A 7,579-nucleotide genomic window follows, 5' to 3' on the forward strand; every position below is an offset into this window, starting at 1 on the left:
CTCTGAAAAAATCAGTTAGCAAGGCTCTTGCTCTTGAAGGACATGTGCTGCCTCCGCTTGCTCTAGGGACAGTTGCAAATTTTGGCCTTCTCAATTTACTCTTTCTAGAAGATGCTGGCTGGGTGTGCTTTTCACTCGCTGGTAGGAGGCTGATGTGCAGAGATGTTTGTGGAGTAGGTTTCAGGTTATCCTCGGATAAACAGATGAATCCTCTGGGGTGGGGATGTGCAGCGGGAAGGAGAAATGCCGAGTGATAGCCTCTGCGAACGCGCTCGGATGGCCGCTCGTTGGACGTGCATCTCTGGGGTAATCCTGGTGTCCTTCATACAAGATGATCCACTTGGGGTTAATGCAGCCAGCTGCCGCCCGTCACATTTTATGTGTGAACAGAGCTAAAAGATCCTGTACTGATGTACGTATCACTGACTCATAACTGAATTGTGTGGTAGAAATTTGACTAACAAAACGGAGTGCTCTTGCACGGTGACACCTACAGCTGTGCTGTCAAACGGGTTGGGTGTGGAAGAGGAATGTCGCTTATTTTCCTCTCTCTTTAAACTGATACTGTCATATGTTCTAGTAGTTGGTTCTGTCTGGTTTTAAATCGGTGAAGATCAAAATGACCCAAAAGATAACAAAATAAAGTCTAATCCAATGATTAATGCAAGCTTCGTTTCCTGTTGACAGGAGAGGTTTCTGTTTCCAGGTAATTATTGTCAACACCAATGGCTCTGGTCCCTCTTGCCAAACAAAACTCCCCCTCACAAGGACGATCGTCTGCAGGTGGTGGGGCTGTAATCGGCCAAGTCTGCAGGCATATCCCTGTCAGGAGGACCTTGCTCTGAGCTTTTTTGGTGGGACTTGAGTGACAGCTGATTTTTGCCCAGCTTGTCATGGCAGACTGAAAAGCCTGCGGAGTTTTGGAATAGAGTTATTCCATGACGAGAAATGCTATTATTTATTGGAAACCAATAGCATCAAATCTGTTTGTTAGATTAGTCTAAGAATCTCCAGCTCAATGGATAACCAAAGCAAAACTTGGTAAAAAAGCTGGTTGGATATGGGACTCAGAGTTCATGCTAACAATGCATGAATAGTGATGCTCAGGAACCGACAAGGATGGCTTTTGGGCGCTGGCCTTTGTCTCTACCCAGTATTCACGGCCTGGTTATTTCATAGCCCTTTGGATATGATCTTTGTTGGCTTCAATGTTTGAGATGGATGTTTAGCATGGTTATATGGATCTGTTACCTTGCTGCTCCAAAATACCACTTGGCGATGCACATCCTCCCTCTGTCACACCACCTGCGCAGCGCCCAGACAGATCTCCTGCCAAGGCAAACCCTTGCCCCTCTGTCCCCTGTCCCTGGAGATCTCCGCGGTGGAAGGGGATTTACGAGTTGAGGAGATGCGCCGCCTGAAGGGGTTGTTGCGTGGGTTTTGATCCGGTGTTTGCGTCCTTCCCTCCCTTTCCAAGCTGTCAGGAGGGCTGCGTGCGTGTCGTGCTGTGCAGGTATCGGGGGGGGCAATGGACGTATTTGTGTGGGGTTCAGTGAGGGGAGGGCCTGGCCACGGGCACAGGCTGCGGTCGCATCCCCTCTGCCTCCAGCCACCACCTCGGCTGCTGCGGGGTCAGCGGGTACCCACGGGAGGCAGAACCTCACCTGCGAAACTTCTGTTGCTGCTCCGAGGTCCGGATAGAGACTGTAGGGACTAAAGGATGAACCAAGGAGGGCTGGCATTTAGGGGAAAAACAAAAACAACAAAAAAAATCAATGTATTTTACACTGCAGTCTTGAGCTGGATGTTTTCCAGGAGCTGTGTACATGAGGTCCCCCAGCACTGTTTCATCAGACTGATCGGAGGAGGGTTTTGCCGTAATAAAAGTAGATGTGTGCCCATGAGATATTCCCGCGCTGGTGTCCCGGGGAGGACAGGGGACAGGGAATGCCCAGTCTGCTGCCCGCGGACAGGAGGGTCACGGTGGAGGTGGCCCAGCCTCCCTGGGCTGCTCCCTGCGGAGCAGCGCGGCACGGCTCCCGCCAGCCGGTTTTCTGCAGTTTGTTCAGCCTGGTGAGGTCTGGCCTTGTTCAAAATTTGCTGAAAAGTTGTTGTGGTTCTTATGAAAACAAAATCTGAAAGAGCAAAAGAGTGTAAATAAGAAAACATAACACAGATATTTGCCATTCAATCAATATCAGCAACATATTGTACACACAGACAAACACTTCCTTGCAGCAGGTTGTTGTTTTTTTTTCTTTTTGGCCATCCTGGATTTGTTTAAATTTGTAACGACAACATTTTCTCAGTTTCTTCTCCTTTTTTTTTCAGCTTTTCAGGTTTAAGGCTAATATACAGTAAATATGGAGACGAGAAGCAAAATCTAAATCTTTTCAAAGAGCGAGAGTAACCTTTTATGAAAGTTGCTCAAAACTGTATTTTTTGTAAAGGAAGAAAATAGACTGAGTGAGTTAGATTTGGTGGAATTGCTTAAATTGTCATTAAAGCATGATGGCGAATGAGTTGTCTGGTCCGAAGGGTCCCGCTCGAGTGATTTCCCCCTGCTACTTTCACAAGATGTGCTCAAGTTAATACTGGAATTCAATAGACCATGGCTCCCGTGATTATGTCTCCTAATGTTAACCCAAGTGCGTAAGGAACATTGGAGCTCGAGCTTCACATCTGCTGACGTAAGGGAGTGTGTTATTTTGATGATTTGGGAAGATGCTGAACACCTGCGATGCCTCTTAGGTCCACAGCGATTCAGGTCTGAATATGCAATGGGAAAGGTTAGCGTGTGAGGTAACGTCTCCCTTCACCCGTCCAGCGTAGGAGGCTGGTTTATTTCTGTGTTTATTTCTGTGCTAACGGCCCTTACTAAGGCCTTCCTAAGAGCTTTGGACTTTTCTCTTGGAATGAATGTCCCTTGGTTTTATCTCTGGGTAAATAAAATATTGTATGAGCATGATATATGAGCATAATGAGTATGAACAGCAGTATACTCGGCATCAGAGTACTGAGTAGGCCGTTTTCCTTACTTTTTCCAAATCAGCTTCTTATATTAGTTTTCTAATAACGTTTGAAAGCAAGCAAGAAGTCTAGAATTGTGAGAATACTTTTTACATTTCAATAGCTGGGTATAAGCTTTGTTGAGATACCCATAAATACAAACTATTCAATTAGAGTGTGATCCTGTTGACCACTTTCTGTTGACTATCAGTCATGTAAAACGCCTTTCCATCCGTAAGCCGAGTGTCGGTGAGAGCATCTGCAGCTGTAATAACTGGTTGGACTTAGGGAGCTGTTTCATAAATCGCTAGCGTTAAAAATTTTCCAGTGCGTCTTCTGAATCTACTAACAAAGTGATTAGCGATTTATAGGAGCTCATTGATTAGCTGCTAAGGCAGCTAAAAAAATTCCTCTACTGAAAATATAGTGAAGAAAACCTTGGCCATCCTGGTTTGCAATCTATTCTGAAAACCTTGAAAACAAACTCCCTTAAGTCCGCACATGAAACTCTATAGCTGTGCTCCAGACATGGGGCTCCGGCGTTTGTCGGAAAAGGACTACAACATCCCTAAACCTGTGATTTCAAACAGGAAAATGAACCCGTTTTGATGTGCGCTTCTAGAAGAACAGAATTACACTGGAGGGAGCAGCACCCCGACGCACGCTCTCATCCTTGCTCTCAGCTCGAGCTGCGGGTGGGAATGGAGACCCAGTGCTGCTGGTCAGGCAGTAGTCTTTGGCCAGGGCCTGAAAGCCAAATTTAAAGAAAAAATGCTCTCTCTGTATATTTTGGAGGAGACTTATTTCAAGACTTCAGATTGAATTTCCATCAAATGGAATCAGAGTGTATTTTTACACCAGAAGTAAATCAGGCTGAAATAGAACCCAATGGAACATGCTGATTTTGACTGAATTCTGCACTTTAAATATTCTCAAAGCCAAAAACTCAAGGCAAAGCTTGAGTGAGCATTTTGCTGTCAGAGAGCTTGAAAAAATGTTTATTTGGGCTCCTACAAAGGGAATTCTACTGAATTTTTCTCAGCTCAGGATTTGCACTGGTAGTGTGGGAAAGTCCAACGTTTTGTTACAGAAAGGACCAGAAGGAGGGCAGAGGCTCATCCCAAGACCGGGAAGTGAAGATGGCTTTTTGCAAATTTACAATTTGCATGCTCATATGAAACTGTGATTACTGATCGTCAGTTAAACTAAATATAACACCTGTGTCGATAATGGATGCTTTCATATAAAAGTTGAGCAGAGTTTTCTCTTGCAGTGTCGTTGCCTTAGCGCGGTGTAGTACGGGAGATGAGTGTGAGCTGGGCATCAGAGCAGAAGTCTGGGGCTTCTGAAAAAATTGAGATGCTTCACTGGAGATCTAAAACCTCCTTGCTTATAACATGCAAAAATCAATATGGAGGAATTTGATGAGTTGTTGATTATTTTAGAAGTATGTTGTCTTTGGTTTACTCTCTTAATTTTTAGGTGATCATCAAAGTCAGTGCAGGGAGCTGGTCCTCAAGAGAGTTCCTAGTTCTTTTCATTTGGTACGATGTTGCGGCATGATTGTGGGGGGAAAAAAAAAATCAGCACTGTTTTCTTGCAGAATTAAAGAGGGAATTCTTTTTCTGAATTAATGGCCTAATAGTTGTCAGTGGTAATATAATTTTTATGCATAAATAATACTGTTTATTATATTATTTATTACCTTCATTGTTAATATTTATTGCTAATGTTATTTATAGGCAGAAGTGTAAATATGAAGGGCTCAGGTTAATGACAAAAGCTCTGTTGAGCCCAGTAGAGCTGCACCAGCTACCACAGCTGAAGATCTGGCCAAGCATTTCTGCAGTGCATTATCCCTCTATTCCTTCTTACCCTGGCAAAAGGGTACGCTCCCATGTGGTTTGGTTAATTAGAAAGGTTGGTTGTGGAAGAGATCTCATTGTTCAACACAGCAAATATATGTGATGTACCTCCCTTCTTGAGAAGTCACTATCGGAAACATGTTGCTAACAATTTCTTGGAAGTTGGGTTCCTTTTGTCTCATTAGTTTGATCGTGACCTGCTATCACCTGAGCGCTTTTCTCTCACTGATTTACCCGTCTGTCATTCCTGCCATTTTTTGATAGCATGAGTTTCTCTCAGTCCTGCCATCACCTCATAAACCACAAGACTTGTCAGTTAGAGGGGTTTTGTACCCATGGCTCAATTAAATTCTTTCATTCCCTTGGATGTTGTTTAACCTAAACCACGTGCAGCCCAAGGGTGTCTTTACTTTCCACGGTGAAGCCACAATTATCAAGATGCCAAAGCACGTGTTTCCTAGCTGGAGGAAGAGTCATTTCTAGGTATTCTTGATTTCATTCATTTGTGAGCATTCAAGAGAACAAATCCTCTATTCTCTCAAGTCAATGCACTGATGTTATGTGAGGAATAATTCATTCCCTTCGTTCAAGTCAGAGCAGATAGAAAGCTGGTCTGCCTTACTTTGAGTAGACAAAGAATATTTAAATAAGGATGCTGATAAAAATGCTTCCACCAGTGAAGATTTGATTAAAGAATCTGTTGCTTTAAAGAGGCCTGTAGGTGAAGGCAGAAGTCAAAAGATGCCATTTTTTTGCAGAGGGATTGAACAGTTGGGTTACGTTTGGTCTGCAGGAAGAATTTCCACAACTGGGTGACACCCCCACTGCTGGGGTGAGACCAGGTCCCTCCCCGCTGGGTCACTTTTTGCTAAGGCCAGTTCACCTCTTCCAACCTGGGCAGGGTGCTTCTGATTTCAGAAATCCAATGAACATTTTCACATGTTATTGTAAAGGTGAACGCTTAGTAGCAATAGTATTTGTTCGGTGCACTGGTTTTGACATCCTTCATGATAGCAATAAATAAATAAAGTAACCTCCCTCCCAAGAAGGACAGTATTGTCACACTATCTGGACTTAAAATAAAAATGGATGTCACAACTAGTTTTTTTTCCTGTTTTATATCTGTTAATTGGTTTGGATTTTTATTTTTATTTTTTTGCTTGCAGAATGGGCAATGACTAGAAATGAAGTCTACCTCCCATTATAAAGATGAAACAAAGTTTCCCAGGTATGGGATTAGACAGCCCATGGTAGTCTGCGTCCTGTTGAGGCTGGCAGATCTGTTGGAGGTCATTAATGGGAAGAATCAAACCCTGCTCTAACTTACTTCCACTTTTAAATCTTCAATATACTTTACTCATACCTAGGAAGCATCAGTATTTACTTCTTAAAGATTTTCTGGGTTTAAGAAGTCGGAATAACCTTTCCTGTGCCAAAACTTGAAGGACTGGAGAAGATGATCCATTTGAAGCTCTTAATTGCGTCCTTTCTTCTCTAACAGCAGCCCACATTTCCAGTCAGGCTGGTCCAAAGCAGTGGCACGTTAGCAGCCAAGGTGGGCAGGACCACCCGGGCATCCCTGCAGTCTTTTGGTGTCAACAGACGAAACGAGGGATTCCGACCTCCTGTCTGAGGCTGCGCGGCTCCCTGGCCATGAGAAGTTTCCCATCCCCTTTGATGGGGCGTTGCGCGCTGTGCCATGACCAGATAAATTCGCTGCCGTAGCATCCAGGTTTGAGTTTATGTATTCACAATCCAGCAACAACAGACTCGGGATCAAACCAAGCCTGGGTGCAAATAGGCATCGGCTCCCACAGCCTTCATGGCTGCTGGCAGCGGAACTGAATTGTCATCATTTGTACATTTCTTTTCCAACTTTTGCTAGTGGCTTTGGTAAAATGGCATCGTGCTTGAAGTGCATCTAAATACATTAACAGATTTTCTTTGCAAGAAGACAGTCAACCTACAGACATCAAAAGAAGAACAACCTTCCCACAAACTGTTTGGGAAGCAGCCTCCCTACTGCATGCCTGCTAATGAAGATGCAGCAGAAACCTATCATTTTCTGGATGCAAGCTAAAAGTTACATGGCAGATAGTAAATAAATAATTGCAGGGGAACATTGCACATAGATTTCTTGGGGAACAGGACTTAATTAAATTTTGTGAACATGCCTACGTAGTTCCATTGATCAGGAAAAAATGGCTATGTGCTACGTCTTTAAGATTTACTTGCTTGACAGTGTTTTGCCTTCCTCCCCTCCCTCAGTTTCATTCACTTTATATCCTGCAGTGGTAAGGGAACACATTTCTCTTTTTCTTTCTTGAAGAAATTGATCCTAAGAAGCACAGGGCATGATGTATGGTTTGTAACTCTACAATATTGCTAAGCAAAAAAAAAAAAAAAAAATCACTGAAGAAGGCTGGGCAGATATTATATTAATTTCCATTTTAAAATGGATTTTTTCCCACTAGGACCAATAAAAAATACGGAAAGGCTTTCAACAGCCTCTCTAGTAATAATTATTTAAAAGACCATATAAATCTTGCTAGGCTAATTTAGCAAGGTAGGTTTTTTTAGACGCTTCACAAGACAATTCTTTGCCATTGAATCCAAACTCATCCCTGAATTCACAAGGCCAGCCACTCTGGGTCTTGCTGGAGTCCCAGCGTCTCCTCTTGCGTCCATCACAGAGAGAAGCAGAA

Source organism: Cariama cristata, unplaced genomic scaffold (genome assembly GCF_000690535.1).
Source record: "Cariama cristata isolate BGI_N322 unplaced genomic scaffold, ASM69053v1 scaffold5128, whole genome shotgun sequence".
In the NCBI taxonomy this organism is placed as follows: Eukaryota; Metazoa; Chordata; class Aves; order Cariamiformes; family Cariamidae; genus Cariama; species Cariama cristata.